The sequence below is a fragment of the Delphinapterus leucas genome, chromosome 2 (genome assembly GCF_059928025.1).
Source record: "Delphinapterus leucas isolate spDelLeu-1000000601 "Yukka" chromosome 2, BTC_Dleu_Yukka2, whole genome shotgun sequence".
Lineage (NCBI taxonomy): Eukaryota > Metazoa > Chordata > Mammalia > Artiodactyla > Monodontidae > Delphinapterus > Delphinapterus leucas.
The window spans coordinates 145,046,363-145,064,664 of NC_143130.1; positions in this window are offsets into that span (position 1 = coordinate 145,046,363).

Genomic DNA, 18,302 nt, shown 5'->3' on the forward strand with positions numbered 1-18,302 from the left:
TGGCACAGTGGTTGAGAGTCCGCCTGCCGATGCAGGGGACACGGGTTCATGCCCCGGTCCGGGAAGACCCCACATGCCGTGGAGTGGCTAGGCCCGTGAGCCATGGCCGCTGAGCCTGCACGTCCGGAGCCTGTGCTCTGCAACGGGAGAGACCACAACAGTGAGAGGCCTGCGTATCGCAAAAAAAAAAAAAAAAAAGAAATGTGGAATATTTTTCAGACATAAAAAGAATGAAATCCATTTGTGACGATATGGATGGACCTTGACGACATTATGCTAAGTGAAATAAGTGAGACAAAGAAGATAACTACTGTATGATCTCATATGTGGAATCTTAAAACAGAGAAACAGAAAAAACAAGATCATAGATACAGAGAACAAATTGGCTGCCAGAGGCGGAGGTAGGGGGTGGGACAAGTGGGTGAACGTGATCAAAAGGTACAAACTTGGGCTTCCCTGGTGGCGCAGTGGTTGAGAGTCTGCCTGCTGATGCAGGGGACACGGGTTTGTGCCCCGGTCCGGGAAGATCCCACATGCCGCGGAGCGGCTAGGCCCGTGAGCCATGGCCGCTGAGCCTGCACGTCCGGAGCCTGTGCTCTGCAACGGGAGAGGCCACAACAGCAAGAAGCCTGCGTACCGCAAAAACAAAAAAAAAAAACCAAAAAAAAAAAAAAAGTACAAACTTTCAGTTATAAAGTAAATAAGTCCTGGGAATATAATGTACAGCATGGTGACTATAGTTAATAATACTGTTTTGCATATTTGAAAGTTGCTAAGAGAGTAGATCTTTTTTAATTTTTATTTTACTTTTGGCTGCATTGGGTCTTCATTGTTGTGTGTGGGCTTTCTCTAGTTGTGGCAAGTGGGGGCTACTCTTCGTTGAGGTGTGTAGGCTTCTCATTGCGGTGGCTTCTCTTGTTGCAGAGCATTGGCTCTAGGCGCGCAGGCTTCAGTAGTTGTGGCACATGGGCTCAGTAGTTGTGGCACACAGGCTTAGTTGCTCCTCGTCATGTGGGATCACCCCGGACCAGGGCTCAAACCCGTGTCCCCTGCATTGGCAGGCGGATTCTTAATCAGTGTGCCACCAGGGAAGGCCTGAGAGTAGATCATAAAAGTTCTCATCACAAGAAAAACATTTGGGGGAGACCTTCAAGATGGTGGAGGAGTAGGACGTGGAGATCACCTTCCTCCCCACAAATATATCAGAAATACATCTACATGTGGAACAACTCCTACAGAACACCTACTGAACACTGGCAGAAGACCTCAGACTTCCCAAAAGGCAAGAAACTCCCCAAGTATCTGGCCATGTGGCTGACAGTGTCTTGGTGCTCCGGCCAGGTGTCAGGCCTGTGCCTCTGAGGTGGGAGAGCCAAGTTCAGGACATTGGTCCACCAGAGACCTCCTGGCTCTCCATAATATCAAACAGTGAAAGTTCTCCCAGAGATTTCCATCTCAACGCTAAGACCCAGCTGCACTCAATGACCAGCAAGCTACAGTGCTGGACACCCTAAGCCAAACAACTAGCGAGACAGGAACACAACCCCACCCATTAGCAGAGAGGCTGCCTAAAATCATAATAAGGTCACAGACACCCCAAAACACACCAACGGACATGATCCTGCCCAACAGAAAGACAAGATCCAGCCTCATCCACCAGAACACAGGCACCAGTCCCCTCCACCAGGAAGCCTACACAACACACTAAACCAACCTTACCCACTGAGGGCAGACACCAAAAACAACGGGAACTACGAACCTGCAGCCTGCGAAAAGGAGACCCAAACACAGTAAGTTAAGCAAAATGAGAAGACAAAGAAACATACAGCAGATGAAGAAGCAAGGTAAAAACCCACCAGACCAAACAAATGAAGAGGAAATAGGCAGTCTACCTGAAAAATAATTCAGAGTAATGATAGTAAAGATGATCCAAAATCTTGGAAACAGAATGGAGAAAATACAAGAAACGTTTAACAAGGACCTAGAAGAACTAAAGAGCAAACAAACAATGATGAGCAACACAATAAATGAAATTTTAAATTCTCTAGAAGGAATCAATAGCAGAATAACTGAGGCAGAAGAACGGATAAGTGACTTGGAAGATAAAATAGTGGAAATAACTACCACAGAGCAGAATAATAAAAGAATGAAAAGAATTGAGGACAGCCTCAGAGACCTCTGGGACAACATTAAACGCACCAACATTCGAATTATAGGGGTCCCAGAAGAAGAGAAAAGGAAAGGGTCTGAGAAAATATTTGAAGAGGTTGTAGTTGAAAACTTCCCTAATATGAGAAAGGAAATAGATAATCAAGTCCAGGAAGTGCAGAGAGTCCCATACAGGATAAATTCAAGGAGAAACATGCCAAGACACACATTAATCAAACTATCAAAAATTAAATACAAAGAAAACATATTAAAAGAAGCAAGGGAAAAGCAACAAATAACATGGGAATCCCCATAACATTAACAGCTGATCCATCAGCAGAAACTCTGCAAGCCAGAAGGGAGGGATAGGACATATTTACAGTGATGAAATGGAAAAACCTACAACCAAGAATACTCTACCCAGCAAGGATCTCATTCAGATTCAACAGAGAAATCAAAAGCTTTACAGATAAGCAAAAGCTAAGAGAATTCAGCACCCCCAAACCAGCTTTACAACAAATGCTAAGGGAACTTCTCTAGGCAGGAAACACAAGAGAAGGAAAAGACCTACAAAAACAAACCCAAAACAATTAAGAAAATGGTAATAGGAACATACATATTGATAACTATCTTAAATGTAAATGTATTAAATGCTCCAACCAAAAGACATAGACTGGCTGAATGGATACAAGAAGAAGACCCGTATGTATGCTGTCTATAAGAGAACCCACTTCAGACCTAGGGGCACATACAGACTGAAAGTGAGGGGATGAAAAAAGATATTCCATGCAAATGGAAATCAAAAGAAAGCTGGAGTAGCAATTCTCATATCAGACAAAATAGACTTTAAAATAAAGACTATTACCAGAGACAAAGAAGGACACTATATAATGATCAAGGAATCAATCAAGAAGAAGATGTAACAATTATAAATATATATGCACAGAACATAGGCAATATGCACAATACATAAAGCAAATGCTAACAGCCATAAAAGGGGAAATCGACAGTAACACAATCATAGTAGGGGACTTTAACCCCCCCACTTTCACAAATGGACAGATCATCCAAAAATTAATAAATAAGGAAACACAAGCTTTAAATGATACATTAAACAAGATGGACTTAATTGATATTTATAGGACATTCCATCCAAAAACAACAGAATACACTTTCTTCTCAAGTGCTCATGGAACATTCTCCAGGATAGATCATATCTTGGGTCACAAATCAAGCCTTGGTAAATTTAAGAAAATTGAAATCATATCAAGTGTCTTTTCTAACCACAACGCTATGAGACTAGATATCAATTACAGGAAAAAAATCTGTAAAAAATACAAACACATGGAGGCTAAACAATACACTACTAAATAACCAAGAGATCACTGAAGAAGTCAAAGAGGAAATCAAAAAATACCTAGAAACAAATGACAATGAAAACATGACGACCCAAAACCTATAGGATGCAGCAAAAGCACTTCTAAAAGGGAAGTTTATAGCAATACAATCCTACCTCGAGAAACAAGAAACATCTCAAGTAAACCACCTAACCTTACACCTAAAGCAATAAGAGAAACAAAAACAAAAAAAAACCCAAAGTTAGCAGAAGGAAAGAAATCATAAAGATCAGATCAGAAATAAATGAAAAAGAAATGAAGGAAACAATAGCAAAGATCAATAAAACTAAATCTGGTTCTTTGAGAAGATAAGCAAAATTGATAAACCATTAGCCAGACTCATCAAGAAAAAAAGGGAGAAGACTCAAATCAATAGAATAAGAAATGTAAAGGGAGAAGTAACAATTGACACAGCAGAAATACAGAAGATCATGAGAGATTACTACAAGCAACTATATGCCAATAAAATGGACAACCTGGAAGAAATGGACAAATCCTTAGAAAAGCACAACCTTCCAAGATTGAACCAGGAAGAAATGGAAAATATAAACAGACCAATCACAAGCACTGAAATTGAAACTGTAATTAAAAATCTTCCAACAGGGGCCTTCCCTGGTGGCGCAGTGGTTGAGAGTCCGCCTGCCGATGCAGGAGACACAGGTTCGTGCCCCAACCTGGGAAGATCCCACGTGCCACAGAGCGGCTGGGCCTGTAAGCCATGGCTGCTGAGCCTGCACGTCCGGAGCCTGTGCTCCACAATGGAAGAGGCCACAGCAGTGAGAGGCCCGTGTACTGCACAAAAAAAAAAAAATCTTCCAACAAACAAAAGCCTAGGACCAGATGGATTCACAGACGAATTCTATCAAACATTTAGAGAAGAGCTAACACCTATCCTTCTCAAACTCTTCCAAAATATAGCAGAGGGAGGAACACTCCCAAACTCATTCTATGAGGCCACCATCACCCTGATACCAAAACCAGACAAAGATGTCACAAAGAAAGAAAACTACAGGCCAATATCACTGATGAACATAGATGCAAAAATTCTCAACAAAATACTAGCAAACAGAATCCAGCAGCACATTAAAAGGATCATACACCATGATCAAGTGAGGTTTACCCCAGGAATGCAAGGATTCTTCAATATACACAAATCAATCATTGTAATACACCATGTTAAAAAACTGAAGGAGAAAAACCATATGATTGTCTCAATAGACGCAGAAAAAGCTTTCGACAAAATTCAACACCCATTTATGATAAAAACCCTCCAGAAGGTAAGCGTAGAGGGAAATTACCTCAACATAATAAAGGCCATATATGACAAACCCACAGCCAACATCATTCTCAGTTGTGAAAAACGGAAAGCACTGCCTCTAAGATCAGGAACAAGACAAGGTTGTCCACTTTCACCGCTATTACTCAACATAGTTTTGGAAGTTTTAGCCACAGCAATCAGAGAAGAAAAAGAAATAAAAGGAATCCAAATCAGAAAAGAAGAAGTAAAGCTATCACTGTTTGCAGATGACATGATACTATACATAGAGAATCCTAAAGATGCTACCAGAAAACTACTAGAGCTAATCAATGAATTTGGTAAAGTAGCAGGATACAAAATTAATGCACAGAAATCTCTTGCATTCCTATACACTAATGATGAAAAATCTGAAAGAGAAATTAAGGAAACACTCCCATCTACCATTGTAACAAAAGAATAAAATACCTAGGAATAAACCTACCTAAGGAGACAAAGGACCTGTATGCAGAAAACTGTAAGACATTGATGAAAGTAATTAAAGATGATACAAACTGATGGAGAGATATACCATGTTCTTGGATTGGGAGAATCAACATTGTGAAAATGACTATACTACCCAAAGCAATCTATAGATTCAATGCAATCCACATCAAACTACCAATGGCATTTTTCACAGAACTAGAACATAATATTTCACAATTTGTATGGAAACACAAAAGACCCTGAATAGCCAAAGCAATCTTGAGAAAGAAAAATGGAGCTGGAGGAATCAGGCTCCCTGACTTCAGACTATACTACAAAACTACAGTAATCAAGACAGTATGGTACTGGCACAAAACCAGAAAGATAGATCAATGGAACAGGATAGAAAGCCCAGAGATAAACCCACGCACCCATGGTCAACTAATCTATGACAAAGGAAGCAAGGATATACAATGGAGAAAATACCGCCTCTTCAATAAGTGGTGCTGGGAAAACTGGACAGCTACATGTAAAAGAATGAAATTAGAACACTCCTTAACACCATACACAAAAATAAACTCAAAACGGATGAAAGACCTAAATGTAAGGCCAGACACTATCAAACTCTTAGAGGAAAACATAGGCAGAACACTCTATGACATAAATCACAAGATCCTTTTTGAGTCACCTCCTAGAGAAATGGAAATAAAAGCAAAAATAAACAAATGGGACCTAATGAAACTTCAAAGCTTTTGCACAGCAAAGGAAACCATAAACAAAACCAAAAGACAACCCTCAGAATGCGAGAAAATATTTGCAAATGAAACAACTGACAAAGGATTAATCTCCAAAATTTACAAGCAGCTCATGCAGCTCAATATCAGAAAAACAAACAACCCAATCCAAAACTGGGCAGAAGACCTAAATAGACATTTCTCCAAAGAAGATATACAGACTGGCAACAAACACATGAAAGAATGCTCAACATCACTAATCATTAGAGAAATGCAAATCAAAACTACAATGAGGTATCACCTCACACCAGTCAGAATGGCCATCGTCAAAAAATCTACAAACAATAAATGCTGGAGAGGGTGTGGAGAAGAGGGAACCCTCTTGCACTGTTGGTAGGAATGTAAATTGATACAGCCACTATGGAGAACAGTATGGAGGTTCCTTAAAAAACTAAAAATAGAACTACCATACGACCCAGCAATCCCACTACTGGGCATATACCCTGAGAAAACCATAATTCAAAAAGAGTCATGTACCACAATGTTCATTGCAGCTCTATTTATAATAGCCAGGACATGGAAGCAACCTAAGTGTCCATCAACAGATGAATGGATAAAGAAGATGTGGCACATATGTACAATGGAATATTACTCAGCCATAAAAAGAAACAAAATTGAGTTATTTGTAGTGAGGTGGATGGACCTAGAGTCTGTCATACAGAGTGAAGTAAGTCAGAAAGAGAAAAACAAATACCATATGCTAACACATATATATGGAATTAAAAAAAAAAAACAGTTCTGAAGAACCTAAGGGCAGGACAGGAGTAAAGATGCAGACGTAGAGAATGGACTTGAGGACATGGGGAGGGGGAAGGGTAAGCTGGGACAAAGTGAGAGAGTGGCAAGGACATATATACACTACCAAATGTAAAATAGATAGCTAGTGGGAAGAAGCCGCATAGCACAGGGAGATAAGCTCGGTGCATTGTGAACACCTAGAGGGGTGGGATAGGGAGGATGGGAGGGAGATGCAAGAGGGAGGAGATATGGGGATATGTATAGCTGATATAACTAACACACCATTGTAAAGCAATTATACTCCAGTAAAGATGTTAAATACATAAATAAAAAAATAAACAATTTGGTAACTATTTATGGTGACAGATTTTAACTAGACTTATAGTGGTGATCATTTCACAATATATACAAATATTGTTATACAAATATATATCAATATATATGATATTTGTAAATATGTTTATGTGATATGCAAATATCAAAACATTGTTATACACCTGAAACTGATAGAATGTTATATGTCAATTATACCTCAATTTTAAACAAGAACATGATTTATAAAACAACCCTCTGCAAATGGATTTATCATTAAAATTATTATTTTAAAACATTTATCAAGAGCTATGTACATAAATCCTTAAGTTGAACGTGACGTACACACTAGGTTAAACAATAGGAAGTTCCTCTGTTTATAATTAATAATTATAATCTTTATAATTTATTTATAATTCAACATATAATGTCATGATAGCCATGTAAAGGACATGCAGCTGCTACATGAAAAATAAAAACATTTGCATCTTCATGGCATCAGGTAAGGACATGCTGAGAGGTGGTGGGCAAAGGCAGAGTTATTTAAGGGTCCATGACCTCTTTTCAGTACAGTCAGGGAATTTTTTTTTTAATGTATTGAATGCCCCAAGTGCAAGGCATAGTACTAGACCCTGGAGAGGATCAAAGATGAGGACATATGACTTTTGTCCTCGGACTGCATTCACTCCCGTAGGGTGGAGATAGGAAAAGCACACAAATGACTCTAATGTAATGCAGACTCTGGTAAATGCCCTATACAAATTACAAACACAATATTTTGGGGGAAGGGTTCAGATAGCAAGATCACATTGAACAGGACATGGAAAATGACCCCACACCTTCTTGTACCTTCCTCTCTGTGGGAAGCCCCTGTTGTTTTCACAGAGAAATTTACGTGGCCACTCCAGATAGAAAGACAAAGTGAGTCCCTCTTTTTCATGGCTGTAAATCAATTCGAATATAAGGAAATTGTGAATATTAAGACAGAAAGGGTAAGGCAATGCCATACTGTGGCTGGCTTTAAAAGCCAGGGTGAGGAGCCTGTACCTAATTCAGTTGACAATGGGAATTTGTTGAAGGCTTTTAAGCAAGGCACAGATAGGATCAGAACTGTGCTTTAGGAAATTAATCTGGCAGCGGTGCTTAGGAAAGCTGGAGTGGAGAGACAGAGACAGGTTATTATAGCAGTCAAGGTGAGAAGTATTGTGGACCTAGGATGGTGGCCGAGGAAGTAGAAAGCAGGATGGATGTCAGGCTGTGAAATTTGTAGGCCACTGAAGGTTTTTAACTGGGGGTTGATTGGGGGATTTAGAGAACCTCCCAAAAAACAAAACAAAACAAATCTCCTTGGTGTTTTAGAGCTATCCTCTCCTAACTTAAATGTCTGCCCCAGCTACAGATACATATAGTTTCTGCCTGAAAAGAAAGGCGCCCCATCTATGTGGAAGAGATTAGGTCCATTTTCATCACCTGTTGATGACTAACTGTTGAATTCTTACCAGTTCTCTTCCTATCTATATTTTCTTCCTCCCTTGCTCTAGTAAGCTTCTTTCTTGGAATTCAGAGGAAGAAAGGTACTATGAGCAGTTTTTAAAAATCAGAATTTATTCTAAGCAAATAAAGTGCTATCTACAGTCTAACACAGAACATAAATTCCTTATCGTATTCTTTTAAAAAATCCTTCCTTAATCCGGGCTTATCCTTGAATTTTTGTCATATTTATTTCCTCCCTTTACTGCCAAATTTCTCACAAGATCAGCCTTCATTTATTATGTCCCTTGAATCATCATCTCTCATGCCTTAACCCTTATAACATGGAGCCCATTTCCACAATTACTATCAAATCATAAACTCCAAAGAACCATCCTCACCATCAAAAACTATGAATTTTCTCAGTCTTAGTCCTCCTTGACCTCCTCCTTGACCAACATTTGGTTCTGTAAATCAACCTCTCAAGCTTGAAACTTTCTTTTCCTTTGGTCCTCTTGACTACACACTGTTCTGTTTCCTTCCACCTCTGGGATCTCTATTCTGCAATCTTGACAAGTTGTATTCCTTCCTACTCTACAAAGTATAATTGCAACCCAAGTGATAATTTGGGCTGTCTGCTATTTCTGATCTTGAAGGAGAAAACTTTTTCATTCAATTATTCAACACTCCACAGGGTTCCTAAATCCATATCTCTAGCCGTCACTATCTATCTCAGTTCCAATCTAATACTTCCTGTTGGACATTTCCAAATGGATATCTCAAACTCATCATGTCTGGAGGAGAGCTCCTCTATCTCCCCAAAAAGCTAACTTCTCTCAACTCTGCCACATTCATCAATGATCCTATCATTTTCTCAGTACTCAGGTTCTAAATCTTGAGTCACTCTTGATTGTTCCCTCTCCTTGCATCATTACCCAGTTACCAACACACTATCAATCCTGTCTTTGCAAACTCTCTCAAATCCGTCTCCTCATATTCCTTTCTACTGCCGCCACTATATACTCTTATCATGTCTCTCTTGGGTGTTTCCAACACTTCTGAAACAAGTTCTTCTTCTTTCTTCTCCTTTCAGTACACTGAACACGTTACTTGGGAATATTAATCTTCCAAAACCATTTTGTTGTAGGTATTATTTCCTGCTCAAAACTCTTCAGTTAAGTTCCAACCCACCACAGGATAAAACTTAAATTTCTTGATCTAGCATTTAATATTCTCCACACTCTGTGTTTTGTTTGCTTCTATTCTTACCTCACACAAATCCTCTACACAAATTCCCTTCTCCAACTACAGCAATCTTCCAATTGCTTCCCAAATAAGACATATCCTTAGAGCCAACACTTGCACAACCCAGAGAGCACCATTCACAGAAACATAATGTGAATGGTATTCCCGGAATCTAGGCCATGGCTGTCTTTATTCCCACATCCATGGTGGTACCTTTGTTCTTGGTATTCTCCTGTAGAACGCTCTCTTCTTGCCTCTGCCCTAACTCTTCCTTCAAGGCCCAGCTCAGGTTCTGCCAGTTCCATGAACTCCCCACCAAGTTCCTTAGCCATAGATAATGACTCCCTCCCCTTAGTTCTTAGACCACTGGTCTATACACAATTTAATTTACCATCTAAACTGTGATGTTTGAGAGTTACAGGGGACATAATTACTCTGGAACAACAGGCATAAACTGGGACAAGCTGAGGCATATGATCAGCTACTTATATATTACTCATTCGGCACTCAGTATGTGTCGTCTGGAAGGTTTTGTTTCTTTGTTTGTTAAAGTGAATGTATGTATTTAAGTGTACATGCCTTATCTCCTCAAGACAGTAAATCCTCTGAGTAAAAATCACGTATTCTCCCTCTGTGTTCACCTGGTGCCTGGCCAGTGTCTCACATATAATATACTCTAAAAATTGTTTGTTCATCATGATGATGTCTTCACTGTTATTTAGCAGTGAAACTTGGGCTAGGAGTGAACTGACAAAAGCTATAAATTCATCCAATTATGATTCTGGCAGGAAGACAAAATTCTCTGTGACCCTAGAAAGATATATTTACATCGGAAAATTTCCTCAAGATTTTGGTGAGGGTTAGGTCGTGGCCTCTGTCATACGATTCTGCCTTGTTGCCTGTTACTTAGGAATGTCCTTGCCCTCTATCTTGACAGCATCCTCTTTCCATTGCTCTGTCATGACGCCACACAGAAGAAAGCTGACAGCTCCAACCAAAGGCTTTATATAACTCACATCAAAGTAAAACCACATCTAAGAAGATGCTGCTGTGACTAACTAACCTGAAACCAAATATTTGGAAGTTTTGATTTGCTTGACTTGCTTTGCTTAATTAACATCTGCCTCCCGTTTAGCATCATCCCTGCTAAACTACCAATAACCAAAGGAGGAAAAGGAAGAAGGCCTAAGAACAGAAAAAGGCAGCAGGCAGTCATGATAGCTTAGGCTCCAAAAGTAAACTAAAACACAAACTGAAAAATGAAAGACATGTGGGAAAGAAATAATTAGGACAGAATCATCTCTCAGGAGTAAATATGTAATGGAGAGTCATATTACCAAAGAGCATCAAGTCCAAATCACATGGAGGAGGGCTTCCATGGTGGCGCAGTGGTTGAGAGTCCGCCTGCCGATGCAGGGGACGCGGGTTCGTGCCCCGGTCCGGGAAGATCCCACATGCCGCGGAGTGGCTGTGCCCGTGAGCCATGGCCGCTGAGCCTGCGCGTCCGGAGCCTGTGCTCCGCAACGGGAGAGGCCACAACAGTGAGAGGCCCGCATACCGCAAAAAAAAAAAAAAAAAAAAAAATCACATGGGGGTATGGGGGCACATTGAAAAGTTCCTGGAAGGAAAGCCATTTCATTCAAACTACTGATGGTTTGGGGCTTACTAAAATGCCTCCTGCCAAGTAGGTGACCAGCGTCAGGCAGCATTTATCTGTTTTTACACGGAATAATGCAAGGAAGTTTGCCCTGGATTACTTTTCTAAAATTTGGTTCTCAGAGAGATTTCATCTGTACGCCTTTGTCCTAGCATTTCCCCTTCTATCAGGTAGCAATCTCTCAGCCCCTCCTGACATCATTGGTCTTAATAAACATAGTAATCTATCTCAGGAGTCTCTAAATGTTCTCCAGAGTTCGAGGAAGAGCTCTTTGGAAAAGATGACTCCCAAATATTCCCAGAGATGCCCTTCTTCCTTCTACTTAGGATATTTTTATACCTAGACCTCTCTGGGAGTATTGAATATATTACCTCTTAGAGTTCCCAAACCTTTCATTTCATTATCTCAAATAGAGTCACCATCTGTTTTGGAAAATTTAAGCCAGAAATAGGCAGCTAATGGCAGATGTGCTACTGAAATGTATTTCTCATCCCCTTTGTCCAATCATTTGGCTTCCTTTTCCCTTTCTCTCTCATTCCCCTCTTTCTGCTTGAGATTTTATTTATTCTATTCTCCCACACCATCTTTCCTCAGATATATTTAGGGCCTTTGATACCAGGCAGGGCCCAATACTGTTGATTTAAGCATTGATCTTCTTAGATGCAGAGTTCTATATTAGATAACTTCTTGAGAGTCCTTCTACCTTTGGGGTTCTCTGGGGCTTCAGTTAATTATGATACCTTGATTACTACCCACTTGCTCTTATATCTTTATTAGATTCTCTGGACTCATTTTCATCAATATAGCTAACATGTATTGAATACTTAGTACATATATCAGACCCTGTGCTAAGTAGATTATCTCCTTTAATTCACTCAGCAACTAGATGAGGTAGATGTATTCCCAGTTTGCAAATGAGGAAAAAGGCACAGAGAAGTTAAGTACCTTGCTCAATGTGACAGGGCTAATAAGAGGCAGAGCTAGGATGTGAATCCACATATGTATGTCTTCACACAACCACTTTGGTGGAAAACGTGATGCTGATATATATTAGGAAAAATGGTAAGCAATTTAAAAATTCAATACAGGGACTTCCCTGGCGGGCCAGTGGTTAAGACTCCACACTTCCACTGCAGGGGGCGAGGGTTTGATCCGTGGTCAGGGAACTAAGATCCCGCATGCCACGGAACACGGCCAAGAAATAAGAAAAAGAATTTTTTTATTACATGTTAACTTCCACCAAGGCTGTGTTATGCATAATTATAAAGTCAGCCGCCCCTGACTTAAGGGTTAAAACTTTATCCTTCACTTGAATGTTACCTACTTTATACACCAGCCTTCCAAACTTGTTTTCCCATTCCTCTGTATCTTTGCACATGTTGTTCCCCCATCTAGAGAACACCCTGCCCAACAGCCACTAATGTCCACCAGTGCTTAAGTCTGATGAAATATCAACTCTTCTGGAAAATCTTTGCTGACACTGTGTCCCTTCTCACTCCAGCTTCTCCCATGTTGAAATGCTTGCCCTTTCTCTGGGTCCCAATAGCAACCCTAAGAGCAATTATTACACTATATTGTTAGAATTGGGATTTCTTTCCCCCCAGATTGTAAGCTGCTTGAAGGCAGGTAGGGAACGGGCACGCCAAACATTACATGAATTGAATCAAATTGAATCCCTGAGCTTTAATGTTATAATATTACTTCTTCCAGGTGTATTTACATTTTGAGCACCATGTAAAATTTTGTGATGGAAGATTCTTTGATGTAAGCATCTCAAGTATTAACTGAATTGGTGAGAAAGGACAAAGAAACCACATTGGTAGGAGAGTCACCTACTCCCTCCAACCCAAATCAACAAACCATTATGGATCAAATCACCCACAAAAGAAAAAGTAGTGTATAGAATCAATTGAAGTCAGAAAAGACATTGTTAAATCTCTAGGAATGAGGTGACAAACTGAACTCTAAATTTACAGATCATTTCCTAGAGAGCAATGAGGTGTTAAATTGAATGATATTAGGGTAGTTTGTTCTCTTTGTTGAGGCATCTGTTCCTTAGGCAGAATCTTCCTTTTGGTGGGCACAGCATGTATATATGACTTAGCAATAAATTCTTGGTGAGTAATTGAAGAAGAGGATATTGGATTAAATTTTCTTTTTGAACCAAAACTCCTTCTCCTAAAAAAAAAATTTGTTTTTAAAATCTTTGAAAGCAAATGACCCGGAGTGAACACAGTGAAGTCTAAATGAGACAGGTGAAATGGTGGCTGCTTTGGGCCATGAAATTGGGAGTAAGGTGGTAGGATGGGTGAAACTGTGTGTTCAGCTTTTGCAACCAATCAAAAAACATTACTGAGTACCCACTATCTGTCAGGCATAATGCTAGGAGCTGGGAAACAGGCATCATTCTCAAGAAGCTCAGAGTCAAGTGGTGACTGTGCCTTCTATAATAGAAGAATGAATTAAGTGTGATTATAGGAAACTAATAGCCAGTCTTGGAAGAGGTGATGTTTGAACCATGTCTGAGAGACTGAATATAACTTCAACAGGCAGAGAAAGGGCCATTCTGGGCAGAGGGAGCAGCACACAAAAAGCTCGAAAGGAGACTTGGAAGAATTTGGTACGGTAGGGCCATGAGAAGTTTGGGGAGATAATTCCTTGGTGGTCCAGTGGTTAGGACTCTGAGCTTCCAATGGTGGGGGCCCGGGTTAGATCCCTGGTTAGGATCCCACAGGTGTGGCAAAAAAAAAAAACAAAGTTGGGGGAGGCTACAAATAGGAAATGTGTGATGACAAAGAATGGACAGCAAAAGGAGATGTGGGAAGTAGCAGGACATGAAGTGAGAGAAGTAGACTGGGACCAAATTTTAAAAGGTTTTGAATGTTGTAGTAAGGAACTTGGTCTTTATCCTGAAGGCAATAGGGAATCTCAGAGATTTTAAAGTGACATGAGATTGATTCTATTACATTCTTGGCACTGTCTTACATAGTTGTTTAATAATATGCCTCACAGGACTTGCCTCGTGGTGCAGTGGTGAAGAATCCGCCTGCCAATTCAGGGGACACAGGCTCGAGCCCTGGTCTGGGAAGATCCCTCATGCCGCAGAGCAACTAAGCCCGTGTGCCACAACTACTGAGCCCGCGTGCCAGAGCCAGTGCTCTGCAACAAGAAAAGCCACCACATGAGAAGCACGCGCACCGCAGTGAAGAGTAGCCTCCACTCCCTGCAACTAGAAAAAGCCTGCGCGCAGCAGTGAAGACCCAGTGCAGCCAAAAATAAATAAAATTTTAAAAAATATATGCCTCAGTTCTCTCAGACTTTGGTATATACTTTCTCATTAATTCTCAAAGATGATTTTGTCAAGAGAAAAAAGTACAAGGAACCAGCAATAGGGTTGAGAATTGTTGATTAGGTATGAACCCAAAGTAGCACTTACAGAGAAGGCTCCTGCCTCTTTGTGCCTTTAGGTAACTTTCTAAGACTGGAGGAGCCTATCTAGCTCTTTCTAACTTCCTGGAGGAGGCTTTTTGCTCTCTCCCCATCTCCTGTGGTTTCCCTCCCTAGCACAATTCTTCCCCCACGGTGTCCTCTCCAACATGTTCCCTCAGTCTTTTCAAGTGCACACAAACCACCTTGTACAAATTAGTCAAAGTACACAGTCTCATATTACCCAATTCAGCTAGACACAGATTCACACATTGGGCAGGCTATTAGTCATTACCAATCCCCTCTTCCTAATTTAATATCCTCTCTTCTACAACCTAGTGCTTATGGCCAGAGTTCTTTTTCTTGGCACCCCTGAGTCATATGTATATACTCATATATCTAAAACATTTGTGTATCATTTTATAAAGTAACCCTGTAAGGTAGTTATATTCATTATTTTCATTATTTTACAGACGATAACATTAAAGCCCAGCCAATAAGTAGACTTGCTTATGGTCCTACTTTTATTAAGATACAATTAGGACTGCAATCTAACATTTTAACTTTATTTATTTATTTTTAATGTGAACCTCTTTTTTTTAAGTCTTTACTGAATTTGTTACAGTATTGCTTCTGTTTTATGTTTTGGTTTTTTGGCTGCGAGGCATGTGGGATCTTAGCTCCCCAACCGGGGATCGAACCTGCAGCCCCTGCACTGGAAGGCAAAGTCTTAACCACTGGACCACCAAGGAAGCCCCCAAAATTTCAACTTTATATCATCATGTTATTTCCCAAGTATACCATGCAGCGTCTATGTACCCCTTCTCCATTCCAAGTAAAAACTACCCAAGCTTCTTGACTCCTGTGGATTTTGTGCCTGAATTTCCTGGAAGCAAACCCTCCCTCTGCTGGCCATTCTCCAGGACAAAATAGAAGCCTCTTGACTTCCCTTTCTTCACTCCCTCAGCTTCTCCGAAAATTCCAAACTCCTTCACCTCTCAGAGTCGACATAGGTAGGAGAGAACAAAAGTCTGCTCTGAGTCTTACTATATTCTTGGGGCACACATTAGAAATAGAATAAGATAAAAGCATATCTAAAACCCTCTTACATTTTGATTATTAAATCCATCCCAATCCATGTAAGATTTGAGGGATAATATTTCCCCAAAGGCTACTACATCAGAGATTTTGACATAAATCATTAAAATTGCATATGGAAATGATCATTTGTATGTGAAAAAAAAAGTGAGGAGAACTGAAGAAAACAGAATAAAATGAAACAGTAGCTATTCCATTGCTTTTTTTTTTTTTAACATCTTTATTGGAGTATAATTGCTTTACAATGGTGTGTTAGTTTCTACTGTATAACAAAGTGAATCAGCTATATTTATACATATATCTCCATATCCCCTCCCTCTTCCATCTCCCTCTCACCCTCCCTATCCCACCCCTCTAAGTGGTCACACAGCACTGAGCTTATCTCCCTGTGCAATGCAGCTGCTTCCCACTAGCTATCTATCTTACATTTGGTAGTGTATATATGTCAATGCTACTCTCTCACTTCATCCTATTCCCTTGTTTTTTAATGCCATGTATTTAAAAGCCGGAGTTTATAACCTGAATAGCTATGAGAACCATAAAGGGAAGAAAGTACAACTTGGCTACTGAACTGAAAAAAAAAAAGGCCAGCCCTGAACTTTCAGAAGCTCTGTTGTACCTGCTTTCAGCCAGGCTCTCGTGGGCTCACAGGGTCAACCCAGGATTGCTGCTAATTCATTCACCCCAGGCAGGTGAGGCCAGGTAAATACCACTCCTACTTCACACTTTCCTCGAGACAATGGAAGGAATGACACATACCATTCCCTTCTGGGAATGACACTTACCCAGAGAACTTCACTGGGTGGATAGCCTTTAGCTCTTGAATTTTTGTGCCTATGAATAAGATGACCTTTTTATTCACTTGCTCATTTTAGTAACAAGATACTATACCACTCTGGGAAGGTAAAAACAATGCTGGTAAATATGTAGATTGCCTTTCATGTCTCAGAAAATTAAATCAGTTCATGCCCAAAACCTACTCTTTGAGATCTTTGACTGCAGCGTAATTTTCTATTTGTTTAATTGTTAAAATTATACATGTTTTTTATTAGTGATGAGGCAGAAAGCTATATATCTCCCCCTTGTGGTTCCTGTTAGGGTCTGCCTTTCCATGTCCAATTTCTACCAGTTCCAAGCAATCCCAATAAAATGCTAAAATAATCCTCCTAAACCACAGTTCTGTTATTACTCTCCTGTTCAAACTCTCAGGGGCTCCCTGTTACATGCAGAGTAAAATCCAAACTCCTTGCATTTGTCCACCTGGAATTCGTATACTAAAACTCTCTGCTTTTTGAAATCCTACATATTCTTCAAGTCCTAAATTCCTCTTTCCCAATCCCTCACCTGGAAATAGTCTTTCCATTTTGTGCTCTTATAACACAATCTGCCAGTAATTATAGGTATTTGTGCTCATTTTATCTCTCAGACTCTATTGTGAAGATCTGGAGAGTAGGACAAAGTCTTTCTCATCTTTCTGTTGTTGCCACCGTTCCTTGCAGTGAAGGCACTCAACAAATGTCTATAGAACTGAATAAAACAGATACAGCGGTTAGTAAAATTAAGTCTGCATTAGGCTTTAAAAACAGATGACACAGGACTTCCTTGGTGGCGCAGTGGTTGGGAGTCCGCCTGCCAATGCAGGGAACATGGGTTCAATCCCTGGTCCGGGAAGATTCCACATGCAGAGCAAGCCCGTGCACCACAACTACTAAGCCTGCACTCTAGAGCCCGTGAGCCACAACTACTGAGCCTGCGCACCACAACTACTGAAGCCCGTGCACCTACAGCCTGTGCTCCGCAACAAGAGAAGCCACTGCAATGAGAAGCCCACACACTGCAACAAAGAGTAGGCCCCGCTTGCCGCAGCTAGAGAAAAACCAACACAGCCAAAAATAAATTAATTAAAATTAAATAAAGTTGCTGGAATAATTATGACACATTTAAAAGTGGATCAAGAGAGAACTGCATAGACCAGCCCCATCCAGTAGAAATATAATTTGTGTAATTTTCAATTTTCTGGTAGCCAGATTAAAGAAACAGGTGAAATTAATTTTAATAATATATTTTAGCACAATTATTTCAACATGTATCAATATAAAAATTACTAATGAAATAGTTTACCTTGTTTATACTGTCTTCCAAATCTAGTGTGCAGGATGTACTTACAACACATCTCAGTTCAATCTGCCACATTAAAAGTGCGTCATAGGGCTTCCCTGGTGGCGCAGTGGTTGAGAGTCCACCTGCCGATGCAGGGGACACGGGTTCGTGCCCCGGTCTAGGAAGATCCCACATGC